Source organism: Schistocerca serialis, chromosome 1 (assembly GCF_023864345.2).
Source record: "Schistocerca serialis cubense isolate TAMUIC-IGC-003099 chromosome 1, iqSchSeri2.2, whole genome shotgun sequence".
Classification (NCBI taxonomy): Eukaryota; Metazoa; Arthropoda; class Insecta; order Orthoptera; family Acrididae; genus Schistocerca; species Schistocerca serialis.
Window position 1 is genome coordinate 724304269 of NC_064638.1, and position 23423 is coordinate 724327691.

At 41.1% G+C, this 23423-nt stretch overlaps 1 non-coding gene across 1 annotated transcript; it reads right to left on the reverse strand.

Annotated features, from left to right (window-relative positions):
• Positions 1-22586: 22586 nt before the first annotated feature.
• Trnaa-agc (transfer RNA alanine (anticodon AGC)) lies at positions 22587-22659 on the reverse strand. The gene has a single exon. It is a non-coding gene; the product is annotated as a tRNA-Ala (tRNA).
• Between the last annotated feature and the right edge of the window lie 764 nt (positions 22660-23423).

Genomic DNA, 23423 nt, shown 5'->3' on the forward strand with positions numbered 1-23423 from the left:
AAAGGGAAGTAGCGGTTGGGAAGGGAGTGAGACAGGGTTGTAGCCTCTCCCCGATGTTATTCAATCTGTATATTGAGCAATCAATAAAGGACACAAAAGAAAAGTTCAGAGTAGGTATTAAAATCCATGCCGATGATATTGTAATTCTGTCAGAGGCAGCAAAGGACTTAGAAGAGCAGTTGAATGAAATGGACAGTGTCTTGAAGGGAGGGTATAAGATGAACATCAACAAAGGCAAAACGAGGACAATGGTATGTAGTCGAATTAAGTCGGGTGATGCTGAGGGGATTAGATTAGGAAATGAGACACTTAAAGTAGTAAAGGAGTTTTGCTATTTGGGGAGTGAAATAACTGATGATGGTCAAAGTAGAGAGGATATAAAATGTAGACTGGCAATGGCAAGGAAAGATTTTCTGAAGAAGAGAAATTTGTTAACATCGAGTATAGATTTAAGTGTCAGGAAGTCGTTTCTGAAAGTATTTGTATGGAGTGTAGCCACGTATGGAAGTGAAACATGGACGATAAATAGTTTGGACAAGAATAGAATAGAAGCTTTCGAAATGTGGTGCTACAGAAGAATGCTGAAGATTAGATGGGTAGATCACATTACTAATGAGGAGGTATTGAATAGAATTGGGGAGAAGAGGAGTTTGTGGCACAACTTGACAAGATGAAGGGACCGGTTGGTAGGACGTGTTCTGAGGCATCAAGGGATCGCGAATTTAGCATTGTAGGGCAGTGTGGAGGGTAAAAATCGTAGAGGGAGACCAAGAGATGAATACACTAAGTAGATTCAGAAGGACGTAGGTTGCAGTAAGTACTGGGAGATGAAGAAGCTTACACAGGATAGAGTAGCATATATATATATGTTGTTGTGGTCTTCAGTCCTGAGACTGGTTTGATGCAGCTCTTGTTGTTGTGGTCTTCAGTCCTGAGACTGGTTTGATGCAGCTCTCCATGCTACTCTATCCTATATATATATATATATATATATATATATATATATACACACTGTATATCGATGAGAGTCACAATGAACAAAAACAAATTATGGTCAATTAATTTAATACAGGAGCAGCCAAGAATTAGACACACAAGAGGTGTTCTAGCTTGCGAGCCATCGCTCTCTTGCCGGGCTGCACACTTCCCCCAATACCAAGCCAAATTCTGTGGAAGTGAGGAGCGGAAAGAGGAGGAACCTACGAAAATACCACAATTAAATATTTAAATGGCAATGCAGTCGCACAGCATATGTTTGATTTCTTATTTTTTATTTCTCGGCAGAATAGATTACAAACAAAATAAATATTCATTATTGCTTAATCATTTTTGACGCACTGAAGACATAATACGTATGTATTAAACTGGGGACCTAGCAACGACGGAGAGGCTTCGTCCCGCCGTAGCCGTGAGGGTTCACAACATGCCGCAGCAGTCCACCCACCCCACCGCCGCCCCTCACCGAACCCAGGGTTAATGTACGGTTCGCCCCCCCCCCCCCCCTTTGGATCCCCCGGGAACGTCTCATACCGGATGAGTGTAACCGCAAATGTTTGCATGGTAGCAGTGTTGAAGCAGAATAAGAGGAACCAGCCCGCATTTGCCGCGGTGGATGGAAAACCGCCTAAAAAACCATCCCCAGACTGGCCGACACGGCGGATTCGTGCCGGGGACCGGCACGCCTTCCCGCTCGGGAAACAGCACGTTAGACCACGCGGCTAGCTGGGTGGGCTAGAGATAATATACTTTTGGTCTGGTACAAATTGTTGGCATACTGACTGATGCAAACAAATTCACAGATTTTCGGATTCAGGTTCTCGTGTAATCGTGCATTATTTAGTTTCATAAAGGGAAAAAAACCATTCTCTCACATATGTCGATGGAAATATTTTATCACGTTTGAAACTTAATTATGGATACGTGGAAACTCTTCCTGAAGAAAACAGCGTAGATCTCTTGAACAGTTTTAACGAAAAAGAGTTTGGTTTCAAATGGGAATTGGACAGCAGATCAATCAGTTCCATTTGCAAGTGCACAGGGCCGCTTTCAACTGAAATGACAAACGGCCTAGGAAACAACTGGGAAATAGATGTACGATTGACAGAGTCTTCAAAACGTTTAGAAAACTTTCCCTATAAAACATTCTTTCAAGCCCACAAAGAATTGCCGGCCGGGGTGGCCGAGCGGTTCTAGGCGCTACAGTCTGGAACCGCGCGACCGCTACGGTCGCAGGTTCGAATCCTGCCTCGGGCATGGGTGAGTGTGATGTCCTTAGGTTAGTAGGTTTAAGTAGTTCTAGGTTCTAGGGGACTGATGACCTCAGGAGTTAAGTCCCATAGTGCTCAGATCCATTTGAACCAACCCACAAAGAATTCTGCAGATCTAACGTTTTCTTTAACCCCAGTGAGCTTACGGAAATGCATGATGTTTATTCTCAAAACTTGTACTTTCCACAATGCGATTTTCTTCTTGAACGGGTCCCTACCAAATCAGAAATAAGTCGTTTTTCACCTTGCAATGTCTTTACTGTGGGCTGTGTGCAGTCAAGTACACATAAAACGTGATGTCTGCAATCCATTCCAGGTGCTCTAATTTTCGTTGCCGTTTTCTTTTTCCTTCATAAATTCAACAACATCGGGTTTTAAATTGAAAAAATCCTTCCCGGCATGCCCCTTAATTAACCAGAGTACACTGGAAGAGCCAAAGAAACTGGTACACCTGCCTAATATCGTATAGGGCCCCGGGAGCACGCAGAAGTGCCGCGGCGTGTCATGGACTCGACTAATGTATGAAGTAGTGCTGGAGGGAATTGACACCATGAATCCTGTGGGTCTGTCCATAATTCCATAAAAGTACTAGGGGTGGAGATATCTTCTGAACAGCAAGTTGCGAGGCATTCTAGACATGCTCAATAATGTTCAAGTCTGGGCAGTTTGGTGGCAAGCGGAAGCGTTTAAACTCAGAAGAGTATTCCTGGAGCCATTCTGTAGCAATTCTGGACGTTTGGGGCGTCGTATTGTCCTGCTGGAATTGCCCAAGCCCGCCGGAATGCACAATGGACATGAACGGATGGAGGCGATCAGACAGGATGCTTATGTGCGTGTCCCCTGTCAGAGTGGTATCAGGGGTCCCATATCACTCCAAATGCACACGCCCCACACCATTTCCATCAGCTTGAACAGTTCTCTGCTGACATGCAGGGTCCATGGGTTCATGAGGTTGTCTCCATACCCGTACAAGTCCATCCGCTCGATGCGATTTGAAACGAGACTCGTCCGACCAGGCAACATGTTTCCAGTCATCAAGAGTCCAATGTCGGTGTTGACAGGCCCGGGCGAGGCGTAAAGCATTGTGTCGTGCAGTCACCAATGGTACACGAGTGAGCCTTCGGCACCGTAAGGTCATATCGATGATATTTCGTTGTATTGTTCGCACGTCGACATTTGTTGTTCACACAGCATTGAAATCTGCAGAAGTTTGCGGTAGGGTTGCACTTCTGTGACGTTCAACTATTTTCATCAGTCGTCATTGCTCCCGTTCTTGCAGGATCTTTTTCCGGCCTCAGCGATGTCGGAGATTTGATGTTTTACCGGATCTCTGGTATTCACGGTCACTCGTGAAATGGTCGCACCGGAACATCCCACTTCATCGTTATCTCGGAGATGCTGTGTCCCATGGTTCGTACGCCGACTATAAAACCACGTTAAAACTCGCGTAAATCTTGATAACCTGCCATGGTAACAGATCTAACAACTGCGCAGGACACTTGCTGTCTTTTAGAGGTGTGGTGGACCGCAGCGCCATATTCTGCCTGTTTACGTATCACTGTATTTGAATACGCGTGCCTATACCAGTATTTTGGCGCTTCCGTGGACTTTGCATAATATTCAATGTCTGCATACTCTTAGTTCAGTTCCAATGACACTTTTGCAATTGATAGTGAACTGCTGCGTGCGACTTCAGAAATTTTTCTGCTCGTACCATCACTTTCATCACTTAGTCCACGCCTGAAAATTTTAGTAAAAACAGCATCTTGATGTACAGAAAATGAATACTGTCTGTCGACAGTTGTAGTTTTTTGCTCTTTCAATGTCAAGTAATTCTTTAAATTTTTCTGCATGGTGTTGTAATGTTGCTCCATTGCAAATTTGCGACACCCCTCGATTATATGACAGTATATGCGATAACGAGAATTCTTATCCTCCTCTTTTGTCATTCCCTTCCATTTTTAAAGGTTTTTGACGATAGATCGCTGTACTTCCTCTTTTTGTGCAAACACTCACTTCTTATATACCACCAACAAAAACCCAAAGGGTAAACAGCACCAACTCCACGAGCCTGCGGAAACAAACATAGTCGTGCCGACCGAGAAACACCGCACAGTAATGTTCATAAAACATCGTGCTGTGCCGAGTACTTCCGAGAACTACCGAACAAAGCCGAGGCAGGCAGAGACTCAGTTACCTCGAGGCTCGCACATCGTGCTCGCGTGAAACTTGGCACGCCGCGGACGTGAGGCCACGTTACCGTGCACGTGGACACAGAATACGGCAGGATGCTTTTCGAAACATAAAATTGCCGTTAATAAGTGGCGTTGTTAGATGAAAAAAGTATTGGATACTTAGTAGTAAAATTACAGCAAGAAAGGAAGCACAAAGCAAACGATAATATTCTGAACTCATAACACATTGCGAAAAAGTTAAAAGAGTAGGAAATCAAATCGACAGAAGTGTCAGACCAAAATTACAGAAGTTGGTGACTGACAGACAAAACCGTAATATACAGCAAACATACCTTCGTAAATTTTTTATGAGATTGTGGTTTACTGTGGCCTTTTTATTTAAAAAGTACTCGTAACGTTTTGCTGTATTGTCAAAAGAAAAGTGCACGATAAATGGCAGAAAAGGGATCGTTAACCTGACAACGAATTTGACCCTAAACCTCACTCGATCACCAGGTCCGTAAAGAAAAAACGATATGAAAGTCGATGTTTTAAGTCCAATAACGAAAGACACAATTAAGAGTGGGACATAAGAAGCATTAATTACTGAAAACACTGGAAAGATCTATGGTGATCATGGTTCCATACTTTCAAAAACGTATGTCGCATGCAATGTGAAAGCTATTAAAGGGAGGTCACAATTTAACGCCTCGACAACATCGGCGTCAGACGAAGCTCTGGCTCAATCAGGTATTTGATAATCACCGGAAGTAATTTGGCGAAAGCATGCTAACGCAAATCTGGGTACCCGGATGAGATTTGAATCTAAATTCTCCAGAAATCGAATCCACTGCGCCATCTCGATAGGCCTGTGCTAGCAGAGCTTAGTGCTGACTTGGGATCAAAAAACGTCGCAGAGGTCTCACAGACAGCATGCTTAACACGAGCAGATTTCCAGTTTTCGATGTAGCCAAAATGGTATGAGAGAATAAAAATGTGGTTAGGGGCAAATCTTGCGCACAGCGGCGTCACTGTCAGAATGAGCTGCGACTGATCGGAGTCAGAGCCCGATCCAGAACACCTGCATTAGTGGGACACCTGCTTAATTGATTGTTGGTCCATCTTTGGAACGCAATATAGTAGAAATTCTGCGTGTCATGGACTCAACAAGTCCTCACCAGGTTTCCGGAAGTATGCGGCACTATACATCTACGTACGGATTCACGCAGTTCCCGTAAATTACCGACCAGTGGTTTATGGCCGCGGAGCTGGTGTTCTCTGGTGTCACAGATATGTTCCATTAGGTTCAAATAAGGCGAATTTGGTGGTCAACACATCAGCGTGAGTTCACTGGCATGATATTCAAACCACTGTAGCACAATTCTGTCCCTGTGAAACGGACAGTTACCCTAGTGGAAGATGTCATTGCCGTCGGGAAAGACATTAAACATGAAGGGATGCAGGTGGTCCGCAATAATTTTCACGTGGTTAACAGCTGTTACGGTGTCTAATTACTGCTTCATTTCCTGTGGAAGCCCAGTTCAGTGTCCTCTGTAGCAATATACTGGCCCACCAGCATGCGTATGTGGCATGATACACGTTTCCAGAAGCCATTCGCCCGAGTGACGGCATATGCGGACACAACCTGTTGTAACAAGAAATATCTTTCATCCGACGAGGTGACAAATTTCCATTGATCCACTGTCCAACCTCGGTGATCTCGTGTCCACAGCAAGAAGGAAATGAGCCCGGTACACTACTCGCTCTCTGCCACGCACTGTATGCTGGCCTGCGGCGTAGCAAACGCTTAGGTATCGATGTAGGAGTACAGAGCCTTACTGACATCCAAAATTCAAATCACAACTAGTGTCCTATCTTATCAGATGTAAAAACAAAAACAAAAATGGTTGAGTTCATTCGTATAGCGAAAATGTTTGCCTCGGATCCCCCGTAGTGCAACGAGCAGGTAAAATGCTCCCTAATATTCTGATTATGCTCGTTTGAAGGTTTTTTCGCTTCCGTAACAACCGACTTGTTGCTCTACGTTCCTTTAAATCCCATCCAACTTATTGCTGCAGGCCTTCTTTAGATCAGATCCGACAGCTGCTGACAATTCCAGCAGGTACCGCTAGTCGGTATCCTGAAGTGGTCGTGGCAGACCACTGCTATACTCATATGGATGCTGACGCCTTTGATTTGCATGCGGAAGTACACTATCAATAACATGGATCAAAAAATATTAGGTGTTCCAATAATTAAAAAAATTTTAGCATCCGCTTCAGGTACCCTTCAAATTCCGTGATTTTATGTTGCCCTGTCGGAGCCACTGGCAAACACTAACTACAGACGATGACATTAAAAAAAAAAAAAATGACACCAGGGAGTTTAGGGGGTTCTCTGTACTTAATGCTAGAGACAAGGCGGTCACCGACAAAATTTTCCTTCTGTACACAAAACACTTTCATATTGTTGTTGTACACCTGGAAAATTCAGTCTGTGTAACCCCATTTCTAAGTTTTTTGTGTTTTTAGGAAGTTTTTCTTCCCTACAAAGACTAAACTAATGAAAATATTATCTCCGAAAGAACAGAAACCACACATTCCTGATTCCGCGGCCGTATAAGTACTTGGTGAAAGAGAAATACCAACGTCAGCCGCATGAGGGCACTGAAATATTTCAATGGAGGCAACTGAAAATTTATGCCGGATCGGGACTAGAGCCCTGATTTCCCACATGAGACGAGCGGTCGCCTTAACCGTAACCGCATCGGATATCTGAACACCCTCTCCGTCCAACCTAAATTCCCAACTCATCGCACACCACTTCCGTAGCGCTCCTGTCCGCCATAATGTCTGGGTTGGAATCGTGATCTGGCACAAACTTTCGCTTGTCGATAATGAATTATTTCTATGCCCGCATGCAGCTAACGTCGTTACTCTTCTTTCATCGCCCGCCGGAATGGCCGAGCGGTTCTAGGCGCTACAGTCTGGACCACTACGGTCGCAGGTTCGAATCCTGCCTCGGGCATGGATATGTGTGATGTCGTTAGGTTAGTTAGGTTTAAGTGGTTCTAAGTTCTAGGGGACTGATGACCTCAGAAATTAAGTCCCATAGCGCTCAGAGCCATTTGAACCATCTGAACGTCTTTCATCATAATAAAACATAGCTAACATCATCTACTACTACTTGTTACATCTCTGGATGGACCTATAGTATAGAATTGTAGGAGATATTGTCTACAGGCTTGAAAACTGCGTAATGACTCTAAGCAGCACACAGTGAATCGACCTCATGTATTTACAGTTCTTTTTCTTTTCATCACCGTCATCACTATCATATCATTAGACATCCACTGCTGAACAAAGCTCGCCTCCAGACATTCCCACACATTCGGTGAAAAGCGTTGGAACATCGTTAACACACATAAACACGCAAATATCCCTGCTAACGCGAGGTTTACTTCGCTTGACACACAAATATGTATTTCCTATAAATGAAAGAATAATAGCAGTTAAAAACAATTTGGTTATGCACAAGACACTTATCCATGTGGAAATTACTGATGTTAACGAGCTTCTGGAAACTGTACTAAATTACAACCACTTTACTTGAAAAAGATGGGTTAGCTTTGGGATCTCGGTTAGCTGGTACACTGATTGATATTTTTGTCAATCATTTGGGTAATAAATTCTTCGAAGATCACACTGAAATTAATGACTGTATAATGAACTACAAACAGCTTACAATTGGTTCGCCTCTTACTTTAAGAACAGAAAGCAGAGGGTAATTCTCCGCAATATTGAGAGTGGTAGTGATGTTCAGTCCCAATGGGGCACTGTTAAGTGGGGCGTTCCCCAAGGGTCGGTGCTGGGGCCACTGCTGTTTCTTATTTATGTAAATGATATGCCTTCTAGTATTACAGGTGATTCAAAAATATTTCTGTTTGCTGATGACACCAGCTTGATAGTGAAGGATCTTGTGTGTAATATTGAAACAGTAACAAATAATGTAGTTCATGAAATAAGTTCGTGGCTTGTGGAAAATAATTTGATGCTAAATCACAGTAAGACTCAGTTTTTACAGTTTATAACTCACAATTCAACAAGAACCGATATTTTGATCAGACAGAATAGGCATATTATAAGCGAGACGGAACAGTTCAAGTTCCTAGGCGTTCGGATAGATAGTAAGCTGTTGTGGAAAGCCCATGTCCAGGATCTTGTTCAGAAGCTAAATGCTGCTTTATTTACCATTAGAACAGTATCTGAAATAAGTGACACTTCAACACGAAAAGTAGTCTACTTAGCATATTTTCATACGCTTATGTCGTATGGTATTATTTTTTGGGGTAATTCTTCTGATTCAAAAAGAGTATTTTTGGCTCAAAAACTGGCTGTTCGAGCTATATGTGGTGTAAGTTCGAGAACCTCTTGTCGACCCCTATTCAACAATCTGGGAATTCTGACATTGCCCTCACAGTATATATTTTCTTTAATGTCGTTTGTTGTTAGCAATATTAGCCTATTTCCAAGAGTTAGCAGCTTTCACTCGGTTAATACTAAGCAGAAATCAAATCTGCATGTAGAATGCACTTCCTTGAGTCTTGTGCAGAAAGGAGTGCAGTATTCTGCTGCATCCATTTTCAATAGGCTACCACAAGAACTCAAAAATCTTAGCAGTAGCCCAAACTCTTTTAAGTCTAAACTGAAGAGTTTCCTCATGACTCACTCCTTCTATTCTGTCGAGGAGCTCCTGGAAGAGCTAAAAAATTAAGCAAATTCCAGTGTTACATTGTTGATTTTCTTCATTTAAACTTACGACTTGTCACCTGAATATGTTTTTTTTATATTTCATTTTATCTGTTTCTAATATCGTGTTATAATTTCATGTATTGACTCGTTCCATGACCATGGAGACTTCTCCTTAACTTGGTCCCACGGAACAGTAAATAAATAAATAAACATTACGCTGATTGTGCTCTCGTCTTATTTCGTGCGTTACAACAATAAATTGACCAATTTGTAAACGTTTTCATAAAAATGAATAATTATACCACTTTTACAGTCGAGTGCCAGAGAAATAACAATATTCATTTTTTATGTTTTTCGACTGCCATAAATCACCATAGACGGAGCTACTGGTGAGTCTTCTGGGTTATATTGCCGTGGTCCATAAAAGTATTTCCCATTCCTGACGTTTCGTCCAGTGCAATTGGGACATCCGGCCTGAAAGCCTTCACTGTAGAATGGCCTATAGACAAGATTTGGAATTTATCATAATCCTTAATCTTCCAAAGTCGTTATTCCTGCCACATCATGCCATCTTGCTCAAGAGCTGAATGTGAAATATAGCCTGTACTAACGGCTATCACAGAGTAGTCGTTTAAATTTATAATTTCACGAAGTCTAAAGGAAATCAATTGAAACAAAAAGGGGTACAACAAAAATAATTTTTATAGTTTCCATTCTATGGTCAAGTCGCATTTAGACTCAACCGTCGACTTTTCATATCGCGTATCAGTCTCAATCTTCACTGGCACATGTTTTAATACACATCATTAACACAAGACATACTAAAACGGTGGCATATACAAAATATACTGCTCTGATTCTAAGGCAGCTCCATCTTTCAAACGGGAAGTAGTTTTAAAACGTGGTATAAGGAACGTACATAATTAAAAAGAAAAAGAAGATAGGAAGTAATTCCTCTTCCACAAATCACCTCAAAAATACACAGAATCGAAGACAAGCTAATAATCCTTCCTACAATGAAGAAAGGATTCTTCACGGGCATATGTGAAGAAGTATGGATTTACGCGCACCTGAAAAAATCCAAGGGAAGGACGCTCAACGAGCAGTGCAACCACAGAAACGCCAGTATCTTGGGGGCCTGCCGCCCCCTATTTGACAACTTCCTTTAAACACATTAGGCAGGCTCATAGCTGTATGTAGATGTTTATAAACATGCCTTTGTAAGCGCCAAAGTTACGCCAGCGGCCTCTGTCGTTCCTGCTGTTCTAACTTCGGCACACTACTCGATTTGGGTGCCCCGTTCACTGCAGCTATTTTACACCTTCATTAAATCCAAAAATTACTGTTATCCATTACTGGTTAAACGTTCAATTTGAAATTTCGGATCTATCACACTGTAACTCTTTAATACATCCAAACCATGCCATCACTTTTAATGTATCTAATTGTATAGTTCTTGTTATCTGGACACGGCCATTTTCCTCGCGATGTCTTTCGGTACGTTTATTAAATCCACCTGGCTTTTAGGCATTGCAGCAAAGGCTACTAAAATATTTCTCAGCAGCGGTATCATTTTGGCGTCTAAGTTCACCATGCTGCTTGATGATTGGCCTTATCTTTACTGTGAGTGAATTTGTCAAAACTGATACCACAAGAGATGGAATGTTTGCCTCTGTTAATTCTGTAGGGTCCATGCGATTTTTCCATGACACGTGGAAAAAGAAGTGCATATCGACGAGGCAGTATAGTTCTCCCACTCCTTACTCCACCTATGGTACTAAAAAAAGTACCTAAAGACTTAACTGCAGCATTAGACCAGAATGAGAAGTGAAAATCTCAAGACACCTATCGTCATCAAACTGTAAACACCCACTGGAAAAACTTATGAGGAATTCACACTTATAAAAGTAAACATAGATTGCGTACGACGCTTTTAACTTTACGGAACGATAACGTCAAGTTGCTGCTTAAAGACGACTGTCTCCACTCAGTGACGTGAGTCACATCTTAAGATGAGCTATGAGGCTGCCCGGAACACGTGTCTCACAGCAAACGCGAAAATTTTAAAACAGAGGATGCTGAAATGGTCTGTTATTTTGTGTTTAAAGTAGTTCATTCGGTTCGTGAATAATACATTATAATCAGTACCAATTCCTCTTTTTTTTGTAGGCGGACATTGCCTAATGTATCTAATTACCACATCCTACTTGTGCGCCACAAACAACTCAACAGTGTGAGGTGGATAGCACATAGTGACCAAGAGAAACCTTTTTTATTACTGAACTCTGTGATCACTGCCCCGCGCGAGAATGAATGCCGCGTTGTGTCGTTGCGAGTAAGTGATGCGGTAAGGAAAGTATATGTATAGCGGAGGAGAGACGAATGGGGCATCATCCTAGCGACGATAAAGATCACAAATGGGGAAATCCGCTTACATAAGCTACTTTGACCAACAGCATATTGTTATGGGACGGCGTCTGGATACCAACATTTCGGAAAAGACGAAGCTGTTCGGCTCTTAGCATGCCACTGTCGTGAGCATCAATAGAAAGTGATTGAAGGCCGGTGCAAGCACGAGTAGGCGACAACGTGTTGGACGTCCGCGTTTCAGAACGTGGGGTTTCCCTCTTCTGTGAAGCAGGATACGCGGCAATCTGTGGAAGATCTACCGACAGAGTACAGTGTTGGCACGGGAACAAGTATTTTGGAGCACACCATTAGCGTACATTGTTCATCGATGGGTTTCGCAGAAAACCACCCAAACGTGTTAAAATGTTGAGCCAACCATATCGTCAGTTACAACTGCAGATGATACAGGATCTTCGAGTTTGGAAGCGAGTGTCCTGATCGACTGAACGTTTCTTGTTAAAACCAGGTCGATCGCCATGTCCGCATACACCGTCATCTAGGCGCAAGGCTACTCGAAACGTGCACCGCACCGTGAACGCAGGGCTGCTGCGGCAGTACTATGCCATGGGCTATGTCGGGCTGTGGTAGTGATCCGAGGCATTATGACAGCTGCGGGCTACGTGAATGTCATAGAGGAGCACCCGCATCCCTTCATGCTTGATGTCTTCATCAAGGGTGTTAGTATCTTGCAGCAGGATAATTGCAGGATAATTTGAAACTATCAAAATCGAGCTATAATAGTTTGAGGAGCATGTTAACGAACTCCCGTTGATGTCCTCACCAGTAAGCAGCCAACGATGAGAATGCAGCTGTCAAAAACTCTGTCTTCAAAATCTAAATTGCCAACATTGTCGTATATGCATGTCTTCTTAGTATAATTACACAATTCGTGGTCGTGGTGCTACAAAATGAGTGAAACATGAAAGAACTCAGTGGTTCCTAACATCAGCAGAGTTTTAATGCAAAGTCTCCTAAAACTCTCATGGAATGCTGCTGGACGTACACAGTCATCTAAAGTGCTTTAGGAGTAACTCTCAGTGAGCTTTCCGATGGAATATGGAGTACTTTTTCAATCCAAATTCCTCTATGCAGTTACGTAGAGCTTTGAGATACAAAAATTCGTAAGAGACACTGGAGTTCGTAATACTGCAGCACTCTTGCAACTTGTGTATTATGAAAGGGGCAAGAGACGATTGTAAGAGGTTTTTCGCCTTTCTATACCAACTGTAATTAAATTCAGCAAAGTCTTACCCACGGTTCTGAAAACCGGTGGTCCACCTTTATTGCTGTCCATGACTACTGGTGTCTTACAACAAACTTCAGACATTTAATAGCCCAAGAAATTTCAGAGAAATCTGGTCACGAGTTCCGGAAGACATTATGACGTAAAGAAAAGATTTTATTAGGAACGTGATTTGAGAAGCGAAGTGAAAGACGAATTCAGGAGTGCACTGCATGTGTAGAACGTATTATCTTAAGTTTCACTACAGCAAATATCCGTAAATCAAATAAAGCTTCTTATGAGACAAAAAAAATAAATTGGTGTGAAAACTAATTTAAAAGGAACGAAAAGTACATTCGTTTAATGATTGACAAAGAATTAGAGCTTTAGATGCAACTCAATTTCAAATTTATGTATTGCCCTTAATACTTTTTACTCACAGATGACGATTTTTTTAAGCTTCCTGGCAGATTAAAATTGTGAACCTAACCGAGACTCGAACTCGTGACCTTCGCCTTTCACGGGCAAATGTCCTACCAACTTTTTTTCCTTTTTTTTCGATATAGGTCGTTGCGTTTTGGTCTCGGCGGACCTCACAAGACATCCGTTCAAGTTGATCGTTGATTCCTTGACTCAGTTTTTTTTAATACAGAGAACACGTAGCCCTCTGACCGAACACGCTGAGCTACCGTGCCGGCACTTTTTTTTTCAATAAATGAAGTTTGTGATACTATTCAAATTCTAGCAATGTTTCCAGAATGAGATTTTCACTCTGCAGTGGAGTGTGCCCTGACATGAAACTTTCTGGCAGATTATAACTGTGTGCCGGACCGAGACTCGAACGCGGGACCTTTGCCTTTCACGGGGAAGTGCTCAGCCAACTTAGCTACCCAAGCACGACTCAAGGTCTTGTCCTCAAAGCCCCCAGTTCTGACAGTATCTCGTCTCCTACCTTCCAAACTTCACAGAAGCTCTCCTGTGAACCTTGCAGAACTATCACTCCTGGACGGTAGGTAGGACACGAGATACTGGCAGACGTGAAGCTGTAAGGACAGGGCCGAGTCGTGCTTGCGTAGCTCTGTTGGCTGAGGCAAAGGTCCCAAGTTCGAGTCTCGGTCCGGCACACAGTTTTAATCTGCCAGGAAGTTTACATCAGGGCACACTCCACTGCAGAGTGAAAATCTCATTCTGGAAACATACCCCAGACTGTGGGTAAACCATGTCTCCGCGATACCCTTTCTTCCAGGAGTGCTAGTTCTGCAAGTTCGCGGGAGAGCTTCTGTGAAGTTTGGAAGGTAGGAGACGAGATACTGGCAAAAGTGAAGCTGTGAGGAGAGGGCGTGAGTCGTGCTTGGGTAGCTCAGATGGTAGAGCACTTGCCCGCAAAAGGAAAACGTTCCGAGTTCGAGTCTCACACGGTTTTAATCTGCCAGGAAGTTTCACAACCGAGGTAGATTCTTCCTGCATGTCTGTCAGGGGCCTGAAGATGGCGTACTAAAACGCTGAAACTGGTTGCCAAATAAAATAGTGTCGACAACTGACGGCTTAATGGTATTTAATGTGTCCTCCTCTATCGAACAGCCGGGTCCCGCAACCATTTCTGAAAAGATGGACATATAGAGACAACATGAGGTACTGTCAGCACAGCCTCAGCAGGCCAGGCTTGAAAATAACCAATAAGATCTGAAACGCTGTATGAAAGCAATTTCGGTTTTTACCGGCCAAAACAGTACCATAAAAGCGTAAATTTTACGTTTTTTAACAGGAAAATATAGAGAATTCACGAAAATATGGGCAAACAAAGAGGAAGCCATCGAACATGTTTCATAAAATAACAATTTTTTCCCCAAGAACGTTCAGTGATGAAAAGTAAACAACATTACACGATCAATAAAATGGATTTGGAGCGGGGCAGAGGGAAGGGGCCACGAAAGTGTACTTGCCCTCTCGTGGAATCCGAGTGCAGATTTTTTTTTTATTATCATTATTACAGAATTATATCGAATTTCCAGCAATCATTGTTTGCCCCTCCACTACCTACAGATTTAACACTGCCGACCTTGATGAGGAATGCTGAATCTTTAGCAGTCATTATAATACATCTTTGGTTTTCGTAGTTGTCACTCTCTAAATGGGAAATTACGCTGGTTCGTTTGTACGGGTGCAGTTTCGGTTCTAATTTGGCATCAAGATCGATGCAAAACTTTCCAGGACCTTGCCGAAATCGTCTCTTAAGTCTTCTTCTGGCGCTCGCTCGTTAATCCCTTACCGAGCTGCAGAAAGGAGCCTCTCTAAAAGCCTGCCCCACGAATTCCACCGGCCGGCCGCGCTGATCGAGCTGTTCTAGGCGCTTCAGTCCTGAAGCGCGCGACTGCTATGGTCGCAGGTTCGAATCCTGCGTCGGGCATGGATGTGTGTGATGTCCTTAGGTTAGTTAGGTTTAAGTAGTTCTAAGTTCTAGGGGACTGATGACCTCCGATGTTAAGTCCCACAGTGCTCAGAGCCATTTGAACCATTTGCACGGATTTCGCCGCCGATTTCAACACAAAACATGGCAGCAGTATACGTCCCTGTCATCCCGGCCCAATTCCCGTAAAGAAGTCTCTTCCTCTTGATGCACAATGGAATCATATAAGCGGTTCGCCATTGTGTGTGGGAAAAAACAATCAGTGCTGGCTTCCTTACACTGCATTCAGTTTTACACGACAGAGCTGTAACAGTACATTCGGAAGAACATACTCATGCTGTACTTTAGGTTTGTACATCTATGCTGCAACCTAAATACATCACTCGAAAAAAGGAAATACCATTCTCTGCTCTAGAAGAGAGAGAAAAAATGTGAAATTTCGAAGTTGAGAAACCACGCTCTTCGGGATTTGGACCTTTTCAAAGTGTGTGGGTGCAACAGACCGCCAAATGTTGTCACAGAGTTACAAGTTATGCGTTCCATATAGCATCCTGAACAACAGTGTGGCAAACCAGAGAGACGAACATTACCTTGGTACAGTTCTAGGATGCTGAAAGTTGATTCTAATGGCAAATTTGAGCATTATTTTCGGAGGTTTCTCATATTTTTCAGTTCGTGTTTTAGCTTGGGCTACACGTTACCCAATCAGCCCCAGCGAATGTACATTCATAACATATTATGTTCTGCTTCAGTCACGTAAGTCAATACTAAAAAACAGATGTCATGAAATTAATGTAATAAATCCATTAACACGAACGCATATGAAATTTTATAAGTGAAGTGCTATTGCACTTCACTTATAAAAAAATTCGTCAAAATTCAAAAAGTCTTTTTTTAAGATTGTCTCCCATTTCTCAACTTCATTATGTTTGTATAATTCAGATTTTTAATTTTCAGTTTCAACCTAGCATGATGGGAGATAAATTGTTTTTGTGAATACTTACTACCGGTAGCTTCAGTTCGTAGCTCACTGGATACTCTGAAGTTAGTCATATGAAATTGTGATTTCAGGTTGTTTAATTAAAAAGGTACGATTTGTACTCACATTAATAACCTAAAAAGGTTTACTCTGTATATACAAATGGAATATGCTTACTGTTTACGCACCACAATAACCTACCTTAAAATTTTGTGTACTTCTTACCGTACTTAGTTCTTGTAGCACAGGACGTTTCCAAAATTAACCGAATCAGATATATCAAAACTGGCAAGTACTGAATCTTGCCCCCTATTGTAAAAGTTTCTACCGACGCTTAATTGATCAACGAAACCTTCTAAGAAGATTGACATACTCGTGCAGGCTGAACCCATGAAAAATCTACCCAGACAAAGCTAAATAGTGTTTATTAATGGTGTGATAAATTTTTCACTAAATATTATTCTAATGTTTTGATTCATGGGTATTCTGTTCAGACTTTTAACTTAATAACTGCATTATAAATTTTGGCTTATTTGATTCAACTTTCTCCCATCATGGAAGCTTAAGCCTCTCTTACATCGGACCCTTTCTCACATCATAGTTTCCTAACAAATAAAAATTTTAATATGACACGTAATTGTAAAATGATTCGAATATCTGAAGAGGCAATGTGAGTAAATAATGCCAGTACTTGTGCTACTGCAGCTGCCGCCAATAATTTTTGTACTGATAATAATAATAATAATAATAATAAATGTGGAGGCCTGGGAAAAGAATAGGCCTCCGGTATGTTCTGCCAGTCGTAAAAGGCGACGAAAAGAACAAACCACTAATAGGGCTAACCCCCCTTTTAGTGTGATTAGTTGGTTCAGGACAGAACTAAAGAAGCCTCGGACAAGCGCTGTCATGGTCGGGGCCGACGCTTGAACCCTATGCCCGCCCACAACGGTAACGACACTGCTAGCCAACTGGAAAATGATTTAAATCCAAATAGAGGTGTTTTGCAGGATATGCTTCCTGCAACCACCCTAGAAGGAAAACAAAGACAGAGGATGTGATGGTCAGATGAAGTTAATCGACACCTCATGTTCTGTTATTACCAAGCAACAAACCTAGGAACCAACACAACTGGATACAGATTACAAGTATACACAACATTTATTACCAGATACCCAGAATTAAAATTTTTAACAGAACAACGACTAGCTGATCAGATCCGTGTAATAATCAAAAATAACAGGATACCCCAGTCAGAATTAGAAAACATCAAACAACAAGTACAACAAATACTGGAACAAAATAATGTGCAATCAGAAGAAGAAGAAAATACAGTAATGGACTCAAACATCCCAGAGCAAACAAACAAAGAACAACACGCATCAATTAAACAATCAGAGGGAAACGAAATCTTAAGACAGCCACCAGAACAAGCACATGTTAGATACAGAAGAAAAATTTCAGCTGACATATATAGAATACAAAGACACAAGTACAGACATTAGACCATTCTTGCATAGACCGCCAAATAACCCACAAGTCGAAACAACAATAAAAACTATAAACACAATCATACACAACAAAATAAATGAAAACACAACTATGGAAGAGTTACAACTACTGGTTTATATAGGAGCACTCACTACACTAAATATACACACTAGGCAGAGATCAGAACCAACCAACACACAGAAGAAACCCACAAAACCAGCATGCCAACACAGGCTACAGATCAGAATAGAAAAACTGAGAAAAGACATCGGACAGCTAACACAATTTATAAGAAATGAAATGTCAGAAATAAAACGAAAAAGGTTAGGTAAAATCACACAACAAGAAGCGATAGAGCAATTAGATGAAAAGAAGCAGAAATTACAAGCATTGGCCAAACGACTTAGAAGATACAAAAAAGTGAAAATAGAAGGAAACAAAACCAAACATTCAACACAAACCAAAAGAAATTTTACCAGACGATAGATAACACACACATTAAAATAGACAATCCACCAAACATAACAGACATGGAAACTTCTGGAGCAACATATGGTCAAACCCGGTACAACATAACAGGCATGTACGGTGGATACAAGTAGAAACAGACACATACAAGATGATACCACAAATGCCTGAAGTGATAATTTTGCAATATGAAGTCACCCAAGCAATTAATTCTACTCACAATTGGAAAGCCCCTGGAAAAGATAAAATAGCAAATTTCTGGCTAAAGAAGTTCACCTCAACACATTCACATCTAACTAAATTATTTAACAGTTACATTGCAGACACATACACATTCCCTGATACACTTACACATGGAATAACTTATCTGAAACCTAAAGATCAAGCAGACACAGCAAACCCAGCTAAATATCACCCCATAACATGCCTACTAACAATATACAAAATATTAACTTCAGTCATTACACAGAAATTAATGAACATACAACACAGAACAAAATTATAAATGAAGAACAAAAAGGCTGTTGCAAAGGAGCACGAGGATGTAAAGAGCAACTGATAATAGATGCAGAGGTGACATATCAAGCTAAAACTAAACAAAGGTCGCTACACTACGCATACATTGATTACCAAACAGCTTTTGATAGTGTACCCCACTCATGGTTACTACAAATATTGGAAATATATAAAGTAGATCCTAAATTGATACAGTTCCTAAACATAGTAATGAAAAATTGGAAAACCACACTTAATATCCAAACAAATTCAAATAATATCACATCACAGCCAATACAGATTAAGCGTGGAATATACCAAGGAGACTCATTAAGTCCTTTCTGGTTCTGCCTTGCTCTGAACCCACTATCCAACATGCTAAATAATACAAATTATGGATACAATATCACTGGAACATACCCACACAAAATCACACATTTGCTATACATGGATGATCTAAAACTACTGGTAGCAACAAATCAACAACTCAACCAATTACTAAAGATAACAGAAATATTCAGCAATGATATAAATATGGCTTTTGGAACAGAGAAATGTAAGAAAAATAGCATTGTCAAGGGAACACACACTAAACAAGAAGATTACATATTGGATAACCACAGCGACTGCATAGAAGCGATGGAAAAAACAGATGCCTATAAATATCTAGGATACAGACAAAAAATAGGAATAGATAATACAAATATTAAAGAAGAACTGAAAGAAAAATATAGACAAAGACTAACAAAAATACTGAAAACAGAATTGACAGCAAGAAACAAGACAAAAGCTATAAATACTTATGCTATACCAATATTGACCTACTCATTTGGAGTAGTGAAATGGAGTAACACAGACCTAGAAGCACTCAATACACTTACACGATCACAATGCCACAAACATAGAATACATCACATACGTTCAGCAACAGAAAGATTCACATTAAGCAGAAAGGAAGGAGGAAGGGGATTTATCGACATAAAAAAACCTACATTATGGACAGGTAGGCAATTTAAGAAAATTCTTTCCAAAACGAGCAGAAACTAGCAAAATACACAAAGCAATCACTCATATAAATACATCGGCTACACCACTGCAATTTCATAACCACTTCTACAACCCTTCAGGTCACATAACATCTACAGATACGAAGAAAGTAAATTGGAAAAAGAAAACACTACATGGCAAGCTCCCGTATCATCTAACACAGCCACACATCGATCAAGACGCATCCAACACATGGCTAAGAAAAGGCAATATACACAGTGAGACGGAAGGGCTCATGATTGCAATACAGGATCAAACAATAAACACCAGATATTACAGCAAGCATATTATTAAAGATCCCAATACCACAACAGATAAATGCAGACTTTGCAAACAACAAATAGAAACAGTAGATCACATCACAAGCGGATGTACAATACTAGCAAATACAGAATACCCCAGAAGACATGGCAATATAGCAAAAATAATACATCAACAGCTTGCCTTACAACATAAACTTATAAAACAACACGTTCCCACATACAAGTATGCACCACAAAATGTACTGGAGAATGATGAATACAAATTATACTGGAACAGAACCATTATAACAGATAAAACAACACCACATAACAAACCTGACATCATACTCACCAATAAAAAGAAGAAATTAACACAACTAATCGAAATATCCATACCCAATACAACGAATATACAAGAGAAAACAGGAGAAAAAATTGAAAAATACATCCAACTGGCTGAGGAAGTCAAGGACATGTGGCATCAGGATAAAGTTGACATTATACCAATTATACTATCAACTACAGGAGTCATACCACACAATATCCACCAGTACATCAATGCAATACAGCTACATCCAAACTTATATATACAACTACAGAAATCCGTAATTATTCATACATGTTCAATTACCCGAAAGTTCCTAAATGCAATATAACATGTACCGTACAGTTAAAAGGAAGTCATGCTTGATCAAGGTCCACATCACTTTCCATTTTTGACCAGACATAACGTCTGAGAAAAGAAAGAAATAACAATAATAATGATAATGACAGTTGCAGATATAAAAAGAATTTATGGGTGTACAAGATAGATGTTTCTTATATAGCGAGTTCTTGGGAAAGGAAATTTGAGGAGACTGCATCAGCTAAGAATACTGTCAAAAGAGGAACATCTGGTTGGAAAGATGGATGTACAAGGGTAACGAGTGCTTACAAGTACAATGTTAATCCCAATTGTTGCTTTACTAGATATGTCATTAAATGCCTTCTGAAGCGAGAGATTTTATTTAGTTCTCTAACGTAATGCCGGAGGTTATTCCAAAGTCGGGTTGCTGTTAGTGGTAAGGACATTAAGAAAGTGGCTGAACGATTTAGTGGGACAGAAAGGGTTTTCCTCTGACAGGAACGGATGTTTCTACCACGTTGTTCAGATAAGAACGTTAAAGTCGAGGAGAGATACGAGGAACAGAGTTCGTTGATAAAACTGCAGGGAAGACAGAGGATGTGGATATCTTTGCGCTTATCTGCTTGCATCCAGGATAGCTGTGCATATGATGGTAAAACACGAACAAAAAGTCGAACGTTACAGAACAACGAACACAGGCACTCATACACAGTTCCAGGCGTTGTGAGCTTTCCTGAGATAGACCTTGCAGGATAAAATCTTTGTAATCAGTAACTGGGAATGTAAGTGTTTCTACAAGTTTCTCTTTCAGTGAAAGGTGGAACAGCTTTTTATTTTTTTGTAGGGCATGGAGAGATGCTGATGCCTTGTCGGACATTGCAGTTACGTGCTCAGTCCTTACGGAGAAGTTTCAACTTTCTTGTAACAAAAATGACTTACATGGTATAATTTCATGTTCGATGCAACGCTTCAGAAACTTGAACGACTAAATGCCATGGGTGAAAAAAATATTTTAACAATCACCAAAAGCTTATTATTACTACACTGAAATATATATACATATGACATGACATCACTTTGGGGATGATCTGAAAATTATATTATTCTTTAAGAATCAAGCCAGTCAGGATCGCTAGGAATTCTTTTTATAACTATGACCGGTTTCGACAGATCTAAACTGTCATCATCGAATCTTGTAACATGATTAGTTGTACATGGCGTGTTACAATACTGAAAGTCACCTAGTGATGCTGCGTCAAATAAAACGTGGCAGGGAACATCAGAATGTCACAAACAAAATAATACGTAACACATGGCATCAGCACAACATACTGTACGTTTTAATTGTGTGTTGTTTTATTTGCGACATGCTAATGCTGCCTGCCGTGTTTTATTTGACGCATCATCACTATCTGACGTTCAGTAGTGTAACAAGCATGTACAACTAACAATGTTACACGATCCGTTGAAGAGAGTGTAAATCTGTAGGAACCGGTCCTAGTAATAAAGAGAATTGCTAGCCATCTTTACTAACCTGAGTCTTCAAGAATAATTAATGTATCACAGTGACGTTTAGTGTTCAGTATCACCTTCAGAAAAAATAGCCGAATTGTTTAATATCGCCCAACTTCCCCTTGTTTCTAAGCAGGAAAGACTGACACATACCTCACTCGCGAAACTGAACGTGAAAAAATTAAACGGTATACGTTAGTTGATACACATCGAGCAAATATTGTGAACCCTCAAACGAAAGACGAGTTCGATTTGATTCATTTCATGCTAAAAAATGGTTCCAATGGCTCTGAGTACTATGCGACTTAACTACTGAGGTCATCAGTCGCCTAGAACTTACAATTGCATGCCTCGGATACTGCTGCGTTAGAAGCAAGCTGGATCAGCGGAATCTGTTACACTTTTCAGTTTTAAGGACCAGCAAGATAAGGTCCCATATTTTGGCACTGAAGCGAGACGAAAAATCCTCAGTGGTACTGACTTGAGCCAAAATGTAATCCTGGAGGCGCCGGGTATCGATCCCGGTACCTCTCACATGCTAAGCGAGCGCTCTACCATCTGAGCTACGCCCCCAGACGGTAATCTCGTTTCGTGGATACTGTACAGGTTGACGTTATTAGGCGACCTGGTTCGCGGCGCAGAGATGACGCACGCGGCCAGCAACAGGTTCCGCCACCGCCGCGTAGTGCGCCCACCACGAGGCCCACGGGCCACAAGTTGTGACGTAACTAGCTCGAGGAAGCCCGGCCCTCATGAACTCCTGTAGTACGAGTGGGTGTTTCATTTCTGGCGCAAGTGACAGCGCTCTGTATACAGCTGTTCAAACTAATGCTGTTGGTAAGACACGGACATACCGATATCTTTTCCAAAAGGTATCGATATAACAGCGACCTTCTTTCACCGATATATCGATATCGAAATGGCAGTGCCGAGTGCCGGTATTTTTGTTTTATTTTATTTTATTTTTTCGCGGTTTTCAGTAACTATTTGAGATTGTTCTTTTCGAACTACAGTAGAAAATAATTTTACTTTCCATATGCGAAGAAGTATTTCTAGTTTTTGAGCCTTCATCACGACCAGTCTTTCTCCTTGACTGCCTGAAGCAAGTATAGGTGGCACAAAGAAGAAGTTCGATTGCACTGTGGGGAGTGGCGAGGGGGGGGGGGGTGGCGGTGTGAATGGGATAACAAGATTTCCGATATAGGGTAATAGCACACCAGTTGCGTTAGCAAATAATTTTTGACTCAACTAGTGTGCAGTTTCTTTACATCGGCATTCTTTTAAAACAGTTGCTGAAAAGGATGACCATAATGTAAACGATGAGACTGGCTTTTGCC